This window comes from Musca autumnalis, unplaced genomic scaffold, assembly GCF_047663935.1.
Source record: "Musca autumnalis isolate F117 unplaced genomic scaffold, ASM4766393v1 scaffold_1, whole genome shotgun sequence".
NCBI lineage: Eukaryota > Metazoa > Arthropoda > Insecta > Diptera > Muscidae > Musca > Musca autumnalis.
Window position 1 is genome coordinate 119789741 of NW_027411644.1, and position 21614 is coordinate 119811354.

Genomic DNA, 21614 nt, shown 5'->3' on the forward strand with positions numbered 1-21614 from the left:
TTTCTATATCTGAAATATAGATGTTCAAATTGGAACAATGCACTGACTGCATTGCCTCCTTATAAAACAATTGCATAACTAGCATTTTCAGAAAGCAGGCGAAGCAGTTCGTAAATTGGACCAATTTGAACTTCCATATCTCAAAAATGGTAAAACCTAAGACAAATTCATAAAGGCCAATCTTGTAGAGACATTTCTTCAACATCTACAACATTTTCCTTAATCCCATTTCGATAGAATTGGGTTCCAAGCTAAATCCTTTAAACATAAAAAACCTTAAAAATTTGACCTGATCTTTTATATTTCAAAAATGGTAAAACCCAGGAAAAAATTATAAAGGCCAATCAGCTACAACATTTTCCTTAATCCCATTTCAAATGGACTTGCGATTTCCTATCAAAATCCGGAAAACCTAAAATAACCCCAAAATGTGACCTTGACCTCGATTTATTTAAAAATCCCTCCGACAATTTTTTTGATTTTCCTCATCTATGAACTTTGTAGTTTCAAAATCCTCAAAAACTTTCCAGGTGTAAACACTTTTCTTTTAAAGTTAGTTAATTAAGTCGAGTTCCGAAGGCTGAGGGTAAAAAGTATCACTCAGAAGTCACTCTAGCATCCACAAAAATGGATATAGGACGTTCAAATTTTGAGAAAATCTGTGGTTCCTTTGTAGGCAGGTCAAGTTCGATGATGGGCTATAGGACCTATATCCTCAGGCACAGTGATGCCAGATTGGCCGATTTTTAGTTATGACAACTTTTTCACATAAAATTTGCGTTTTGTGTGAATATTGTGATTGGTAGCACTGACCACTGAAAGACAACTATACATAAATCTATCACCTTATTATAGTACGTTTAAATATAATCAATTATTAATATTATGGTATAATTGTTCCCCAAACATCCCTGTACTCAATAAGCCAAAAAAAATATATTATGATAGTGAACACCGTTTTTTCAAAAACAGTGCTTCGTAGGTGGTCATTTGGTCATTCACAAAACTGTTTTCTTTTATTAATTGTTATTTTTTATCTTATACAGTAATAATTTGAACTGAAATACAAGTCATTGTATTTGCCGATTTTTTGACAATTTGAAATACTATTTTGCCGATTTGACGATTTTGGCTCCCGAAAATTGACGATTTTCGACCAAACTTATCTGGCATCAATGCTCAGGCATATTAGATGTTGTTGTTGCTAGACAATTTTCGCCATTTGGAGCCCAAGCAACAACAACATCTAATATGCCAGCTAACGAAACGATTGTCGCATAGCGGTTGATGGTGTGTAGGACTTCGCTAGATATCAATTTTTCAATGTAATCTCCTTAGGTCATAAAGCTCGATTAATTAAATTAATTAAAAGTCTCACAAATAATGGCATTCGCCGCTAAAAAGGCAAAAACTTTTAAGTGTGGAGTTATTCAAGCGTTTTTGAGCACTATTTGGGCCCCTCTTGTCGCGTCGACACGATGCCAAAAATTTCTACATATGTATAGTTAGTAGTGATTATGCCATTACCCTGCAAGCAAAAACTATCGCGGAAGTGACTTAGGCGTGTCGCCCAGAGCGATGAAAACAGTCGCGGCGATAGTCGCAGAAGTCACCCTGAAGTGACCTCCGTTGTGAAGAAATGAACCACGCCGGGGTGTCGTCTTGAAAGTCACTCCAGCGACACTTCTAGAAGATCATTTTCGCGATAGTTCTAGAAATTAATAAAATATTTTTTTCTATTTATTTTTTCTATTAATATTTTTTTCTATTTATTTTTATTTAAATTTTTTATTTTTATTTATTTTTTTAATATTTTTTATTTTTATTTATTTTTTTATTTCTCTTCTCGTTTAGAGAAATTATTCTTTGCAATTTCCGTCCACATTAATTTTGTCATTTTAAAAATGTGATGTTTTTTGCCTGACTTGGGAAGCGAACCCGGACCTTCAGAGTGCAAAGCGAGTGTGCTTACCACTGCACCACCGTCTCATATAATCATCAGATAGAAAATGTTCTATATTTGTTCAAATTTGTTGAATCATTAAATAAATGTAAACAATCGTCTTGGAAGTCACTCAGAAGTCACTCCGAAGTGTCGGCATACGCGATAAAACGTAATCACAATAAGGCTATAGAAATTGTTTGTGTAATTCACCGACGATCTTCCTTGGGGTGTCTCCGGAGTGACCTCTTAGGCGAGGGAGTGCGAAACTCACTTCCAATTGCTGGCAGGGTATTTACAAATGAACAATTTAATTGAATGCCAATACCCTTTAAAATGCACTCATACATATGTAATTCAAACAAACACTCAACTACCATAAATGCCGACCATAAGTTAAAACGTGTTGTAGTGGCAATAGTCTTTAAAAATCGAATATTTCGAACAATGAATTCGCGGATTTTTCATGGCCAACCAGATCTATTCACTCCACATTTTGCTATTTCCCATGCTAATTAGATCCTGTTGCTTTTTCACTATGCGACTTTGAGAGCACGTTGGGATTATTGGCGTTGGCATTTTGTGATTTAGATGTTGCGCCACGCAAATACTTGGCTTAACTGTTGTCATGTTGTTGCTGTTGTTATTGTTAATGCTGCTGTTGGACTAAACGAACATTTAATAAGTTGCTGCGTTCAAAGCATGGAAATTCATTTGAAGGATTAAATTGTGCGTAAACCTGAGCAATGATGGGTAGTAGTCAAATCGTTCATCAGGTTGCTTTTTGCGAGTGTCTAATTAAGTGAGGATTCTAATATTAAGTGGATGAGGTAAATATATTTATATTGCTGTGTAATGCCACCAATTCAAGCCAGCGGAACAGACTTAGCATGAAGCATAAAATGAATTATATTGTCATTGTTTTGGTTTCTTTATAATTAAATCATTACAATTCGGTGTGGGCTTTGTTTTGTAATCGTGGATGTAGGTCAAATCCATTGTCATAATCAGTGTCAACACAAAGAAGGGAAATTTATCCTATAACAACGAAGTAAAAGGAGAAAGCAACTATTATAAAGATAAGGTACCAATTAAAAGTTTCTTAGGGAATTTAATGAATAAATTAGCTAAACGTCGTTGGGGATATTTTGAAGTAAAACACATTCTGCACTTTCCATGCAACCGCTTTAAATGGAATGGAGGTGAAAGGAAGACCACATTTACTGCAGGAGATAATAACATCATCATAGGGTTAAAACCATAAAATGTCAATATCTCTACAAACCGTGAGTTAATAAGCCATAGAAATGGGTCTCCGAACATAGATAAATTTTATAAAATATAGATTTCCCGAAAATTTCAAATTGTGTGACGATTATTTACCAAAATTTTTAGCATGATTTGTGGAGTTATGGAACGGAGTGCTTCTTCCACAAATCATGGCAAGATGGCAGAAAATTTACTCTACTAATAATTAGCATAAACCTTCATTATTTTCAAGAGAATCAAGTTTCATTTATTCTCCAGTGGCTACACAAGAATTTATAATTCAAATGTGATGTTCTTTCGAGTAATGTTGTTTTGTTGGGTTGCCTTGTGTAATGGAAAAAATGTGTATTAAAAATTTTCATTTCAAAAACAAAAGCTCTCTTTTTTTTAAATAAAAAATAAATTTTTTGAACAAAATTTTTTAAAAAATGTTTGCCAAAAAAAAATTATTTTATTTTTTTTTTTTTTTTTTTGTATTTTTATTGTTTCTTTATTGAAGGTTGACCTTATTTAAATGGTAAGAACATATGAAAAACTCAAAAACGCTCATATTTTGATGCAAAATATAAAAAAACTCAAAATTTTAACTTTCTCTGCAACCGCTAGGCCGAATTTGGTGGCTTTTAATGTGTCGAAAAGCTGAAAGTGTTATCTATCCAACAAAAAAGAATTATGTAAATATTTCTATCCGTTCAAAAGTTACAGAGTTTTGACCAGAAACACCCTGAACCCCTGTGCGGCTGAAGTATCGTATGATAAGATATTTTGGCATAACACGGACAGTCACAAAAAAACATGTATCTACATTTTACCCACAAACCGTAAATATGAAATTTTATGGCAATTCAAAACACAATTTAATTAATTATCCCCTCGAACATTTTACAAATTTTTAAATAACCCTGGATATAAATAAATATGTATACGTATTGAATTTCAATACACCTCCAAATTTAAGGATTTCAATTTAAGTGTGGAAAATGCTTTCCAACTTAGTTTTGTGAGTTTACAGTAATCCTCCCCGACGTTTTTTTTTTTTGTGTGTTTTCCTTTTTTTATTGATGTAAGGATTTCTTTGTTCGCTTCAATGGTTGCATGATTGGTCATAAATTGTCGTTTAGGTTAGCATGATTGCTATGCTTTTACTTTTTATTTGGTATTTCGATTCATTTATTTACGTTATAAAATGCCATGGCTTACCTTGTTTGGGAACCGTTTCCTGGAAGCCAACCATCAGTCGTTCATGACATCAATACTGGGTAATTTACATTGATTTGCACTTTTGCTTTCGAATCAGGTATAGAGGCAGCAGCACTTTTTGTTGAAAGATGTGGGTTTGTTAAAAATAAATATTATTGCGACAGCATAACTGTTGTTGTCTGGATTGTTAGAAAGAGATTCTTTAAAATTTTTGTAAAAATGACAAAACGTACACTTACCCATTCTAATTCATCGAACAGGTGACCTTGGTTCATTCATGTCAGATACATATTTTTGAATTGTTAAAAATATATTATACCATCAAAATATGTCTGTTACAAATTTTAAATTAAAAAGTCGACAAAAATTATTTTTGGCATTAGAGTCTAAATAAACTGAACAGACATTGTTTATTTGCATTTTTGGTCACCTGAAGTCTATCGGATGTTCCACTGTGGACACTAATCATCACGACATTTATTCTTATACGTTCCACCATAGCATGGGGGATATTAAATTTGTTTGTAACACATTGAAATAATCATTTGCGACCCTATAATGTATTGTTACGGAATTAGGTTTAAATGTATCTCGTGAAGACGTTGTTTTATTCCCCGATACGATTTGTACCAAATAAAATGATGTTTGGTTAGATTACGATTCTACAAAGCTATATTGACGTTATTCACGCAAGATTTTATTTCTTTACTAAGCACACTGTTTAACTATAGTAAGCACACATCTTTCCTTTACTTGTTCTCTAACTAACAGTTCTAGTTCTTAGTCTGAATTACAACTTAACTCGCCCACCTGTACACTCCCGTATTTATACTCGCACATTGATGAATAGACATATGCAACGTCCTCCATTTAGAATGTTCCAAAATGATCACTCGAATAGACAAGCATTCGCAAAGACACATACGCACATACAAACCGATGGATGAATGTAAACAACAAATGGACAGAGTGAATAAATAAGAGCGAGAGAGAGTAAAAGGGGTTCCAATGTAAAAGGATAACTTATTAATTAAAATAAATATGAGAGAGAGAGTACAACAAATACAATAGAAAAAAGTAAAAATGGTTCGGCCGGGACGAACTTGTTATACCCTCCACCACGAATTGTATTGAAGTGAAATGTAACAATTAGTTACCTTTCGTTCATGAAGAAGACTAAATACAACATGTCCTAACCTTCAAAATACCGAAATTCGGGAGGAACCGTTCTAAGGAGGCTATATCAAAACTTCAATCTATACCGACAAAATTCTGGCGAAAAGTTTTTAGACTCAAAAAAGACTAAATACCAAATTTCAGATATTTCGGTAAGGCTAAAACCTTCAAAATACCGAAAATCAAGAGCTACGCTTCTATGGGGGCTATAGGAAGACGTGAACCTATACTGATAAGTCTCTTCTGGAATATTTAATAACCCCACGGTAGACTAAATAACAAATTTCAGTTATTTCGGTGGAATATTGAGGCCACAACCTTCAAAAAACCGAAATTCGGGAGGTACTGTTCTATGGGGGTTATATCAAAAGGTGGACCGATATAGCTCATTTGCAATACCAAACATCCTAGCAGTAACTCAAGCTTCTATACCAAATTACAAAGCTTTATCTTAAAAATTGCGAGCTGTATTTCATTTCAAGAGACGGACAGACGGACATGGTTATATCGACTTAAAATTTTGCCCTGATTATACCCTCAGCATTTATGCTAACGAGGGTATATACACCTTCATACAGGCTCAATATGCTTCATCGAAATAATGGTTTTAGACCCCAAGTATGTTTGGACAAAATCCGTTTCAGACAATTTGGATTCGCTTTAGCAATGTCCGTCCGTCTGTCTGGCTGGTGCGCACTCTCGAACGGATGAACCGATTTGGTCCAAAATTTGTCCTTCGTAATATTTTGTCCAAACTTAGTTTATGTTCGAAGATGGGCCATATCGGTCCACTCCTCAGGTTCCTCCTCCACAAAAGTTCGAAAATGTTCGGAACTGTTAAAGGTGTTAACCGATTTGGTCCATACTTTACACATAGTGAAATTTTTTCAGACATAGATGAGATTCCATTATAGACTCTATCGGTCCACTCCTTCGGGTACCTCCCACACAAAATTTCGAAAAAGTTCAGTTTAGAACCTGCTCTCGAATCGATTTGATTTTTGTTGTAACAACTTGTATTTGCTGCCCCTAGTTTAAATTCGAAGATGAGCCATATCGGTCCACTCCTTTAGGTACCTCCCCCACAAAAGTTCAAAACTTTTCACTAAAATGGTGCACTCGATAACTCTCGAAGAAATTCTTCAGGGGAGGTTCGTCTATACAAATAAAACATTATAATATTCTTAAAATCAATCACAATTATGAACATATTAATTACTTCCAATATTTCTTTAAGTAGTGTTACATGGATTTTATACTATCTGGAAAATACATAATGACAATTAACACAACTTAAATCTACATTACAAAAGTCAACAAGCTAAACGAGAAAACTGAAAAATCAATAAATAAACTCTTGAACAAAAGAAAATACAAAATCAAAATCAAGTGGTGTTTTAATATTTGAATGGAATGGGCGTTTTTTAGTTATTAGTGCGCTTAAGTTTATTCATTCGTGTAACAGGAAATAATTTTTGAGAATTTTCTTTCATTTGATACATTTTTTCAAAAAAAAATGTTTTTTAAATCGATTTGTGCGTGAACTTTTGTATATTTTAGTGGAATAAACGTTATTTTAGTGATTAATAGGCAAAATTTCATTCATCCGTGCTAGAGAAAATCATATTTGAGAACAAAATTTCGAAAAGTCATAACCCTAGTGTCTACGTTTGGACTTGTCCATATAACGGTATTTTGATATTTGTACATACGTTTTCAAACCCAATCAGCTTTAATTTGGCTTTTAGGATTCCTAGTGGTCAAAAAGCTCATCTACTAAAAATTGTGGATATAGGTTCATGATTTTGTATAGGGGACCGCTCAATATCAGGTTTTTTTTACAGTACATGCTCCCGGCCTTAAAAGGTCCGTATCTTTTAGCAATTATATATTCATTTCCCTTGTTTACAAACTAAACATTAATACAAATATTTTTCATTTTGCGAGTGCAGAAGGCATTACTTAGGTTCTAAACTAAAAATATACTCGTAAATGAATATAATTATGATAACTTATTTTAGGTGATGGCATCCAACACCTTCAGCACCCAGCTAGGCCGGTGATCTTTCTTCCATCTTATTGTCCATAAAATTATCACCGAACACACTTTGAAGACCTCTGCTGGCATCAGTTCCGGTAATACAATGACATGATACAGTGTGTATAACTGTACGCTTGACACGATCTGACCCGGCAATTTCTTCCTCATTGACATTAAACAACAGGATCAGATGTAGAAATTTGGATGTCATCCTTTACACTGATGGTTACAAAATATTTCGATTGGCTAATATCTTCTTCGCAACCCAATAGTTTGTCGTAGGATACCCTTGCAATTCATCTTTCAAATTGGCAATATCAGATGCATGACGTGTACGTTCATTGTTCAACAATTGCTCCGGATCATAATTGCGGTCATTCAATGCAGCATCAATTCACTAATGTGACAATTCAAGCTATCAATACGTTTACGATTGACACTTAACTCTTCGATAGCACGATTGGCTGCAGCTTGAGGACTCTCAAATTGAGAGTCTCAATCTTTTGCTTACACATCTATTTAATTTCATCGCGATTAGGACGCATCTGTCCTTTGTATTATTCTCTTAACTCCTGCAAAGATTGTTGCAATTTAACCTCACATTGTTTAGAGGGGCGACACTCAATTTTAGTGACTTCAACTTGGCAACGAGAGCGTATTTCGTTGGCTTCTTGCCAATGACTTTCCTCCTTAAACACCGATTCGTAATATTGTTTTCCAAATCAATACGGACCAGAGATTCATTTTAAAGATTTTGTCCACATTACCTGCCTGAATTTGCTGTACCTTGGAATTTAGAGTTCAAAGTAGTCAGAAAATTGTAAACATAGGAAGGGTCCCGTTTTGGTATAACCCCCATATAACGGTACCACCCAATTTAAGGTATTTGGAAGTTATTATCTACATTTTCGGCCTGAATTTGGTTGTAATTAGCATTTATGGTTCCCTGTGTTCAACAAATGTCCCCGCCAAAAGTTGTAGACATGCGTCCACGTTTTGGAATAGTCCGCACAATACGGCGCCCCCAATTTCAGTTTTTTTATATTTTTTCTAAATTTTCGGTCGAGATTAGATGTCATTAAAAAAAAACTTCTCCATCAAAACTTGTGGACACAGATTCACGTTGTGGTATAGCCTCCATTTAACGCTACCGACCGATATCAGGTATTTTCAAGTTTTATGTGACCGAATTAGAAAAAAAGAATTCCCTAATTGTGGGCATTGCACAGTGGTGATACTTACATGGAAAGGTGTGACAAAAATACTTCTAGATAATATATCGAACTGCAATTTTTATTAATGTGTCCTGATGACCTAAAAACACTCTAACCTAGGTCCAAGTTATCGCGTGGTTCCCATGTAACAAATCATCCTGAATTGAAGTATTTTACTGTTACCAACACATTGTTCAACCGAATTTGCTGTAATCCGGTACCGGAAGTTCTTATTACACAGGGGCGTACGAAAGATTTCATTTCGGCCGGGGGCGGCCTTGACTAAAAATCATGACCTTTTAATATATTGTTTAGCGTTCCGTAAAGTTATTTTAAAGGTTTTGTTAGTTGATTTAATATGAAATATTGACACAAAGTATGTGAATTGAATAGAGAGTTCACAAAATTGAAGCTACAACTTTGAAATCTGGGTCAGAGTATAATATAAGAGTGCTTAGATATTTAGATTTGAAAATTAAGAAAATCGGACCATGTTCGGTATTTTCCCCATACAAAAGCTCCGCCCGGTTTTTGGTATTTTGAAGTTTTTAACCAAATTCTCTAGCAGAATTGACAGGTCTACACTTGACATTTTGAGTTCTAATTCCTGCAGAGACTTGCCTATATATGTTTGTATGTCCACGTTTTCTCTATATTAAGATTTTCAGTATTTCGAAGATCTTATGCTAATTTTTAAGAATATCAGATTTTTAAGAATCTCCATCCAGAAAGTTCACACACAAAACGATTTTAGAAAAATATTTAAAAAAATGTATGAAATGAAAAAATTCTCAAAACTTATTTCCTGTTGCGTGAATGAATAAACTTAAGCCTACTAACAACTAAAATAATGTTTATTCCATTCAAATATTGGAAAAGGTTATGCATTAATCACTTTGGCAATTTTTTGATTTTTTGTTCTTGTTAAATAAAAATACATATATCTTAAAAAAAACGTTTACGACATTTTTATAAATCTCAGAATTAAATAAACTTTCTGAGAAACAAATTTTACTTCAGTTTGGATATCTCATGTGCCTCTTAATTTTATTTTTAATTCTGATAAATTCAAATTTTAAAATCATTTTGTGCATGAGGTTTTTTACCGAATCACCTTATAAATACGATTTTATGTAATCTTATGTAGATACTCATCACGCTATAATACAGGGGTATGAGGTTGTAAAAAAGTCATAACAATAGTGTACATATCGAGATGTGATGCTCTAACTTCAGTCCTATTTTTCAAAACGTTTTCAATTAAACAAATCATTGGCCACTAGGACTGAATACCCTCATCCTGATAAGAATGCTAATCTAATATTATCTACAAAACCGAAAATCGTTTCCCCAAAAATTATATATTCAGGCATTTTTCACAATTTTGTGGCCTTTTTGTACGTATGATCGTGCCTACAAAAATATCGACACTTTTAGAGTATATATGTATCTCAACGATTGTGGACGTTGTGAATAAACGCTTTCGTTTTTCTAATAAATTTGGATTAAAGACCAACCTTTTGGACTTTTGTGAAGATGGTACCTGAAGGAATGGATGGACATAACCCATTTTGGAAGTGGATCTTATATTGAGAGGCATTCCTTTCCATATTGATCACGTAGGATTGAGAGCTTTTAAACCATTATGTCAGAAAGCATGAAATTGCTTACAAACAAATAAAAAAGTATCAGTCGGCTTTGCCGACAGAGATATACCCTCAGCATGGGCAAATTGAAACACTTTTTTCACAAAAAACTTATGTATTTTGGGGGTTTCAAAATTTTGGTCGTATGAACCGACAAAAATGTTGATTAGGATTAAAGTTCAAAAAATTTGCGGAAAAGGTGCTTAAAGGAATGGACCGACATAGACCATGGGGGTGCCATAGGGGGTTTTTACACCCTTCGGGCTGTTTTCTCAAGAAGTATGGACTTGCCCCTGAAATAACTTTTACCATCGTAATTGAGGCAGCGAATGTAAGTTGCTTCAACAAAAATCAAAGTGATTCAATAGCAGATCTTAAAGTGAACTTATCCAAAATTTTGTGTGGGAGGTACGGGATGGAGTGGACAAATATAGTCCATATTCGAACCTGATCTATATCGGGTAGATATTATGAGAATGTGTAAAGTATGGACCAAATCGGTCACTCCCATCAAGAGTTATCGTGCGCACAATTTTTCCGAATATTTTTGAACTTTTGTGGGGTAGATACCTAAAGGAGTGGACCGATATGGCTGATCTACGAACTTAAACTAAGTTTGGAAACAATATTACAAAGACCAAATTTTGGCCGGAATCGGCATTTCTGTTCGAGAATTATCTTGCGCTTCCACCCATAAACATGGTGTCATAGGGTTTGTTTGTCAACTTCCAGGCTATTTTTCAGGAAGTATGGACTTGCCCCTGAGGAAACTTGTACCTTCGTATAGGGGACAGTGAATACAAGATGTTACAACAAAAACCAAGGCCCTAAACTGAATTTTTCCGAAATTTTGTGTGGGAGGTACTCGAAGGAGTTTACCGATTGAGTCCATATTGGAACCTCATCTAAGTCTGGTAGAAATTTCATAATGTGCAAAGTAATGACCAAATCGGTAACTTCCTTCAAGAGTTATCGTACGCATAAATTTTCCGAACATTTTCGAACTTTTGTGGGGAAGGTACCGGAGGGAGTTGACCGATATAATCCATCTTTGAACTTGAACTAAGTTTGGACAAAATATTACGAAAGCCAAATTTTGGACCGAATCGGCAGATCCGTTCGAGGGTTATCTTGCGCTCCAACCATTAAACACGGTGTCATAGGGCTTTTTGTAACTTTCAGGCTATTTCCTCAGGAAGTATGGACTTGCCCCTAATGAAACTTACAGCGTCGTATAGAGGACAGCGAATACAACTTGCGTAAACAAAAATCAAAGCGATTCGAGACCAGGTCCTAAACTGAACTTTTCCGAAATTTTGTGTGGGAGGTACCCGAAGGAGTGGACCGATTGAGTCCATATTGAAACCTCATCTAAGTTTGGTAGAAATTACACGATGTGCAAAGTATGGACGAAATCGGTTATTCCCTACAAGAGTTATCGTGCGCACAAGTTTTGCGACAATTTTTGAACATTTGTGGGGGAGGTACCTGAAGGAGTGGACCTATATGGCCCATCTTCGAACTTAAATCGAATCTGGACAAAATAATTCGATACCCAAAAGTTGAACCGAATCGATTGATCCGTTCGAGAGTTATCGTGCGCACCAGCCTGCCAGACAGACGGACAGACAGACAGACAGACAGACGGACGGACATTGCTAGATCTACTCAAAATTGTCTGAAACGGATATCGTAGAAACATACTTGGGGTCTAAAACCATTATTTCGATGAGGCACATTTTTGGTCGTATCAAAGTGTAAATACCCTCTTTAGCCTAAAGGCTGAGGGTATAAAAATGGAATATCGCTGTAAACAAGACCGTAAGGATTATCTTTCGAACATCCATAAACTGCGCTACCTGAGCCCCCCAACTGCGTACGTCCCTGTTATTGCATTTTATTTATTTTTTTTAATAATGAACACAGATTTTGAAACACCACTTTATAAAGAAATGTGATATCGGTCCACTTTTCACCACAGCCTCCAAATAGGGTTACCATAAATTTTTCTGTACTTCATAAGATTTTATGAATGTTTGAAATAATGTATTTTTGGTTCTCATTGTGGAAAAAATCTTCTCGTTGTCCCAAAAAAGTCTTCGATTCTGCATGTGTATCTATTAAGAAATGATTCTAGACAAGACTAGGTGGACTTGATAGAAAAAAATTATCAAAAATACTTCATGTCTGCAAATTTGCAATAATGTCTGTATAAATAGAAGTTTTCAAACTACGCCTTTGCCTTCTAGCCATTCACATCCGATATGCCTGATGAGCTGAATCAACCACCAGAGAAACAATCGTAGCATATTGGTTGTGTATATAGGACTTCGCTAGAATTAACATTTTCAATACAAAACTACTTAAGTCAGACCGATTAATTCAATTAAATAAAATGCTTATAATTTCGATAATAAACGATATTATTCGCTAAGTTAGCTACCAATAAAAAGTAGTCGTAAAGTTCTACCTATTTGCTGTGGCCACATACCCTCTCCACGTGTATCTAACATCTCAATTCATAACATGAAATTGCTAACGTTAAGCTCCCACGAACAAATTCAAGAGCTTTTCGTAATTTAATATTTTCTAATAAAAAATGAACACGCGCTACTAAACAAACAGAAATACACAATTTCTTATTCAAAAAAGTATTTTTATTTTTAAATGAATTAAATTTACTAAAGCATTTATCAGGCTTTATTATCTGGCTTCTTAAGCGTTGCTCATTCATTTCGTGTAACGTTGTCACGGTAACTAAGAACCCAAAAAGGATGAGAAATTCATTTAAATGACTGAGAATTGTCTAAAATGCAAATTTGCTTGAATTGTTTAAGAGGTTTCATTTTATTTGGTTATCCTTTCTCGAGATGTTCATGCGATACGAATGTAATGGAGAAGGAGGCCCAAAAACATTTACACAAACAAACAACTGTTGTTTCTTTTAGCAGACAACAACACTTGGAAGCAAGTTTTCTTCTATTTAACCGCTGTGACGGGTTTGTTAATAATATCCTGTCGTTTGTCTTGTAAACATCACCTAATGCAGTATGTAGGTGTTTGTGTTGTGTCTGTCGGTCTGTCTGTTTGTGTCTTTTGGATCGTTCTCGACTGTTGAGCTAACTATTAATTTTCCCTTTGTCAATTTCAAGAAAAAAAGCGACAAGGGTTTGTTATTAAGTTTTCCTAATTGTTTTTCTTCCATGAGAATTTCAACCAACTTTTGTTCAACTTGATTGACACATTTCACGCAAGTGGCAAAGAGGAACTGTGGGGCATGAAAGGACACATTCTTGTGACAGGACTATAACCAGCTATTTATTTTACTTTTCGCTTTTACTAAATAAATAATAAACAATGATATATTGACAATGCCATAAATGTTGGTGGGGTTCTTCTAGTATTCGGAAAAATAGTTTAATGAAAAGTCATGTGAGTTGTTAAATATTTGCAATTATATTTAAGATAGCTATTTCCACAGAGAATGAATGGAAATACAGAATAATAACTACTTTCTTAAATTGTTTATTACTGAAAATTGATATCCAAAAAGAATGTTTTCGGTAATTTCATACTTTTAAATTGCCTACACCACCACCCATGTGCATAAGCTTGTTACGGATCAATATTCCTTTTATGCCAAATATTGATGTTGTTTATTAACACCAGATGACTTAAAGCTAACTTAAAATAGTACGGTCGCAATATCGAAATCAAGTTATTTTCCGTAAGTGTACACCGACTACTTAAAAGTTCGAAGAATTGGGCCAACAATATCGACACAATCTGTATCAGCTTAAAGATGAAAATTGTCCTAAAGAATTTAAAGTTACATTAAATAGAAGGTAACGTGGTTTTGTTTTTAACGTTTTTCTTCGAATTCATAATACGAAATGCAATTATATCATAGAATAATAAATTTGAAATGTTTTTTTAGAAAATAGTCTGGCTTAATCTCATTGTCGTCGGTTTAATATTTTAAAATAACTAATTCAGAACAAGAAAATTTGGCATTGTTCGCAAAGAGGTTAGACAGGAAAGACTATAGTTTCGATTCCCACCACTGAATCTCATTAGTTCCCTTATTTTTATACCCTACACCACTATGTGGAATGTTTGGTTTGGAAAAAATTTACGTAACAGCGCGAAATATTCGTCGGAGGCCCCCAATGTGGTATACAAATCATCATATCTCGACGAGATAAAGCGAGTTTGAGATGTGTGTCCGTCCGTCCGTTCGCCTGTCTGTTATAAATTGTAATCAAAGTCCAGGCCGCAATTATGGACCGATCGTCACGAAATTTTTTATGGAGGTCGGGTTCAGACCAGAATAGATCCCTATTTTTATTGGTGGTGATCGTGAAATATTTAGCGGGTGAAATGGACCAACAACATAATATTTATCCAATTTTGTAGCGGTTCTGTATGTCGCAATAATAGTCCAATCAACGCGAAATTTTAAACTTTTGTATGAAGATTGTGAAAATTTTTAATATACAGCTTATATCTTTATTCCTAGAAGAGACATTCCGGGCAAGTAAGCTATACTGGGACACTTGACCTTTCTATTGATGTCAATTGTGTTGGTGTACGTGATAAGATAACAGAGTTACAGCTTAATATACTTTGTTTTTAGTGTAATCATAAACACACCAGACGTCGCAATTATAGCTCAATAATCACGAAATTTTGCACGATGCACGATGGGGCCGATGATAAGTTTTTGAGGCAAAAAACCATAGGGGCAAGCTACACCTTCAAAATTTCGTGCAGATGTTTATAATCGGCCTAGAAGCTAATCTGCCAAATTTGGTTGATATCGGTTCATATATAGGTATAGCTCTCATATATATGTTCGCCCGATTTCGAGTAATTGATGGACCAAACACGAAAATTCTGTCCAATTATGATGATATTTGGAATATGTGGCGGAATTCGGACTGGAAATAAGTTTTCCAAGTTATTTTGAAATCGGTTCAAATTTGGATATAGCTCCCTTATATATTTTCGCCCGATTTGAGGTATTTCGTGCAACAAACATACAATTTCTGTACAATTTCGAAGAAATTTGAAACGTGTGACAGGATTTGGTCTAGAAATATGTTTGCTAAATTATATTGAAATCGGTCCAGATTTGGATATAGCTCCCATATATATTTTCACCCGATTGTAGGTATTTGAAGCAACAAACACGCAAATTCTGTCCAATTTCGATGAAATTTAAAATGTGTGACGAAATTACGTCTAGAAAAAAAAGTATGCCAAATTATATCGAAATCGGTTCAGATTTGGATATAGCTCCCATATACATTTTCACCCGATTTTAGGTATTTCGTGCAGCAATCACGGAATTTGACGGAATTTGGTCTAGAAAACATTATTGAGACATCATATTGAAATCGGTTCAGATTTGGATATATCGTTCATAAATTTTCTCTGTCGACGTTAATTATTTTCTCAATTTAGTTGGTTGATACCGAACTTTCTTGAGAACATAGTTTAAATATTTTTCTTTTGACAAATTGGCCGAAACAGAGGCGGCATGAATCAAGGGTTTGGTATTGTTGCAATGTTCATAGCAGACTTCCGAAGCAAGTTTTCTTCCTTCACTATAATCCACATTAGGGCACCCTCTCTTCTTTTTATCATTACCTTGTTCTAGCGTAAATACTGTGTCGCTAGCTAACCATAAGCTTTCAAATTGTAATACACGACTTTTTGACCTCCAATTTTTTATCCATTTTTGGTTAAGGCGTGCACAAATATTATAAATTTGCTTTTTAACTTCCGTCATGAAGTTGTCTTTGACACCTCGATTAAATTTTGAAGAAATCCATTCTATAAGGTGTTTAGGTTTTCGCTGATTTTCCAACCAAAAATAAAAAATATGCAAATTTTCAAGTTTTACGAAATCTGGAAGTTGATAATTTTTTTATTCGCAAGTATACGCAAAAAATGTTTTCAAAATCTGTTAGCCGACATTGTCACCTTTCACCAGATACATATTTTTACGAGAAAGCACCCTGAAGCCGAAAGTTCTACTCCAATGAACACATGGACGATACCACAGACTACATCAAAAACCATCACTTACTGACACAACAAATTATTGACCACATCTAATATTACATTTACACTTTTAATAATAATCTTAATTAACATACCATTACCCGTATTTTCCATTTTTAAAAAATAGAGAATATCAACAGATCAGGTTTTGGCGCCAAAATACTTAAATTGTTTAATTACGACTGAATGTCAGAAATAAACGGAATCATAATTATGACATCTTTGACAGCTTGGCATGTCGCCGTGGGTCTTTGCCAGATTGTAATTTTTTGGTTTTGTAGGTTTGAAAGTGTTAAGAATATAATTCCGTTGTTATTTGATTTCAATCGCTGACTTGAAAAAATGACTTTTTGCCTCAAAAACCTGCCATTGGCCCCATCGTGCGATGTAAGAGTTTGGGTAGAAGAAGATGCCTACAGTTTTGGATGATGATCTGATATAATTTAGCGGACGAAATCGATCATTAAAGTAAAATAAAAATATTTTTGGTCTATATTTTATATCCTGGAGGGCATATACCGGCAAAATAGCCTACATATAGAAAAAGAACTACTGACCTTTCCCCTGATGCAATTTGCAATAACGTGTCTGCTAGATAAGGGGCCTACAGAACCACATTTTCCCATTCCCAGATTTTGCATTATTCAAATTACATGGTGCCCTAGCGTATTAATTGTCCAATTGGATTACACTATGCAACACTGAAAATGCAAACAACTTCTAGTATGCATTTTTGAAAGTACATATTTAGACTAGTATGGTTTTGTCCTGTCAGATTTTATGGCCTCATCTAAACCGGGCTAAATCTACACTTTTTGCATTTATCAGGCCTTTATCTTAGAAACGAATAGGAATTTGGCCTTGCTGTCTTTAGCAATATTGTAGCCTAGTAGAACTTATCTTTTGAAAAAAAAAAAAAAACACAAAAGAAAAACTCCATCTAGGTCATCAAAATTTATAATATATAGAAAATTTTACATAATTGATGAAATTCTGGCCGTTATCGGCTAAACTATTGGGAGTTGAACCAAGTAACCTTTTGCAAAAATCTTCCAAATAAAGTTCTCAACAATTCTTTAGGACATTCAGAAATTCTAAAATGCTTACTTCATGTTGTTTCAGCGGTATTTTGCATCATATCTTTTACAACACGTATTTCAAACACAGTTCACACCAACAGTTTATTCTCGCATTTCGGATTTCACTACATTATTGACAACAACGGCATAGATGCATTTTACAACAATGACATGTTCTGAGGAGTTGTGTATTATATTCCAGTGAATATTTTCCAAAAGAAAATATTCAGAAAAAAATTAACGGTTTTGTAGATACGGTGCGAAATGTATAAAAATTGTGGAATTTTTGCATATATCTTGAAATTTGAGGCAATAAATGTAGTTTTTCGAGTTCATTATTTCCCCAAAATATTTTATTCTTGTCCTTATCTACAAATTTGCTTCAGAGGTCAGAAGAAGATTCGCATTGGTTTCAGAGATATAGCCCCGAATTTCTTTAAAAACTAAATATTTAACCATGTTTTGATGGGGCCGATAACTTTTGAAGGGAGTAACCGATTTGGTCCATACTTTGCACATCGTGAAATTTCTACCAGACTTAGATGAGGTTCTAATATGGACTCAATCGGTTCACTCCTTCGGGTACCTCCCACACAAATTCTCGGAGAAGTTCAGTTTAGGACAAGCTCTCGAATCGCTTCGATTTTTGTTGTAACAGCATGTATTCGCCGCATTCTTATCTGGCGGAAGTCCATACTTCCTGAGAAAGTAGCCTGAACAACTACTAAGAAATCCTATGACACCGTGTGTAGTAGTTGGAGTGCAAGATAACTCTCGAACGGATGTGCCGATTCGGTCCAAAATTTGGCTTTCGTCATATTTTGTCCAAACTTAGTTTAAGTTCGAAGATAAGCCATATCGGTACACTCTTTCAGGTACCTCCACCACAAAAGTTCAAAAATGTTCTGAAAAATTAACTCTTGAATGGAGTGACTGATGAGGTCCATACTATACACACCCTAATATATCTACCAGATGTATATCAGGTTTGAGTATGGATTATATTTGTCCACTTCTTTGTCGTCATATTTTGTCCAAACTTAGTTTAAGTTCGAAGATAAGCCATATCGGTACACTCCTTCAGGTACCTCCCCCACAAAAGTTCAAAAATGTTCTGAAAAATTAACTCTTGAATGGAGTGACTGATGAGGTCCATACTATACACACCCTAATATATCTACCAGATGTATATCAGGTTTGAGTATGTATTATATTTGTCCACTTCTTTGGGTACCTCCCAAACAAAATTTGGGATAAGTTCACTTTGAGACCTGCTCTCGAATCACTTTGATTTCTGTTGAAGCAACATGCATTCGCTGTCTCAATTACGACGGTAAAAGTTGTTTCAGGGGCAAGTCCATACTTCTTGCGAAAACTGCCCGAAAGGTGTAAAAACCCCTATGTTGTTTGGCCTTCGTCATATTTTGTCCAAACTTAGTTTCAGTTCGAAGATGGAAATTGCGGTACTTCCCCCTCAATACTTAAAAAATTTCACTAAAATGGTATGCACGATATCTCGTGAACGGGGTAACCAATTTGTTCAAAACTTTGGATCTCCTAATATTTTTTCCAAATTTAGTTTAACTTCCAAAATGGCCGATATCGATATTCTCCTTATTGGACCTCCCCACCACAAAAGTTCAACATTTGTGTCTAAGTACAGTTTGGGGTCTGTTCGAAGATCCTTTGGAAATGTATACCAATGCTGTTCGTTGTGGTCCTGTTTACAGGCATATTATGTTTTCCGTGTCCATAATTCCAGGCATACTGGTCCAAAAATTATACGCTAGTGGGCGCGATATCTATCAAAAATAAGATCCACTTTCGTAATGGACTATGTCGGTTCATTCCTTTAAGTACCTCCTCCGCAACACTTTGAACTTAAATCCTAATCCACATTCTTGTTGGTAAGTTCAAATGGCCAAGAGGACCAAGGAAAAGACCCTGAATACATTCGATCTGTCCGTAGATGATAGTTTCTATTCAGGTAGGCTGAGGGTATATCTCTGTCGGCAAAGCCGACTGATACTTTTTTACTTGTTATACATACATTGCAGCATGGGTCGCTTTGCCACCTTTCTTTCAAACGTTTCCCCAGCCAGGTAACATCAAATTTTCAACGGTGGCAAAATACTCTTCAGTATTGTTGCCAACATTTTCTGAGTATTTCAGCCATTTAAAACTTCTCTACAAGTGGTGTCTTAGGACACGCCGTTCGGACTTGGAGATAAGCTGTGGGTCCAATATCATTGAGCGAATATGAATCGGGGTACACTCACTCATTGATATGAGAGAAGTCTTCCTTGTTCCTTCTAGGACGTTTGTGAAACAATTATTATATTAATATTTAAGTTTGGTGTGATACGGTGCCAGTAGTGCGATTCCGTAACTCCTTAACGACAGAATTAACGACGAATGTCGGTAGTTAACGATAATTTTCGGCAATTTTAACAATTTTTGTCGGTAAATTTTGTCGTTAATTACCGAAAATTATTGTTAAGTTAACAACCAAAAAAAAGTTGTTGTTAAGTCTTAACGACAGTACATTATTGCAATATTTTGTTGATTTCTTTAAAAAAAAGGCGTTTTTATATGAGCATATGTTATGTTAATGAGGAGTGTACACAGGGTAAATTCTGCCTTATTGAGAAAAATCTTCTTAAAGCGTTTACATAAGGGTTAACTATGTATGATAACATGGGTCAGCTTCGCCACAGTTGTGCTTTCACCAGCGCCGATTTTATTGAAACTGCATAAAGATCATAAAAGTTCTCTTTGATCTTCGATTAACTCATAAATTTCCTTTAGACCAGCTTCACGTAGCATCAATTAAATCGGCGCTGGCGAAGGCGCAAAAGTGGCGAAGCTGCCCCATGCTATCCTACATATGAAGACTATGCTAACCTTTGTTTTACTTACTAAAGAGGAAAAACGTTAGCTAATGCTTCAAAAGAACTCAAGTGTGGTACTGCTATGTAAGACCTATACCAATGTCCGTAACACTATCTTTCTAGGAGGCTTTCGTTGGCTTTAATTTAGCATTGAGGCCAACACGTGAATAGTATTACTATAACCTACTTTGTTCTGTGATAATCTTATAGATTTTAACTCAGCATCACTAACAATCAGAATGCTAAAAATGGCGTATAAGCATGGATTTTCGAACTTTTCATACTCTCCGCTATGAGAAATTTCATTTAATGTGGGCGTGAATTGAATATGTGAATATATAAACTCAAATGACGGTAACGTGGATCCACGATCACTGAAGGGGCTTAAGTCATGTCAAATATCAAAGCTGAATTTCCATACAGAGCGCCACAACCAAAAATATGATCCCAACTTTTAATCAAAAAAATACAACTACGCTTTTAAAAAAGATTAATGATGGTTTTATCACTTTTATTACTTTTAAATCACACACACAATAAAAACATCTTAAGAAATCCTTCTTTACTGGCATCCGTATTCATCCAAAAGGCACACATTTGAGCCAAATTCCTCCAAAAATCTGAATTGTTTCCTTCTAAACCCTTTATGTTTTGTACTCGCGACGAAATAATGTTTTCAGCTTCAAAATATATTTTAATTAATATTAAAATATAATATTTGACATTTCCTTCCTATCGATTTTCGTCGGTATGAGTTAACGATTTCTACAATCGTTAACATAAAGTTACAGAATAGCACATTCGTTAACTCAACCGAATATTTTCGTTAATTACCGATGTCGGTTCGTTATTAAAAAAAGTTACAGAATCGCACTACAGGTTCCACAAAGTTATTTCTTACAATAAGTTTATTTGTTCCATAAAGAAATTTTGATTTGTGGAAAGCTAATTCCCAGAGTTAGTGGTGTAGAGTATCATATGGTCGGGCCCGTCCGACTATATCCTTGGCTTACTTGTTTTATTTGCGGATATTCTCCGCCGAAGTTATTATACCCTACACCACAATGTGGAAAGTGTTACATATACG

The 21614-nt window shown here is 34.9% G+C and overlaps 1 protein-coding gene across 3 annotated transcripts in view; it reads left to right on the forward strand.

Annotated features, from left to right (window-relative positions):
• LOC141406153 (ras-like protein family member 10B) overlaps window positions 1–21614 on the forward strand; it is a 129747-nt gene that overhangs the window by 52823 nt on the left and 55310 nt on the right. The window lies entirely within an intron of this gene.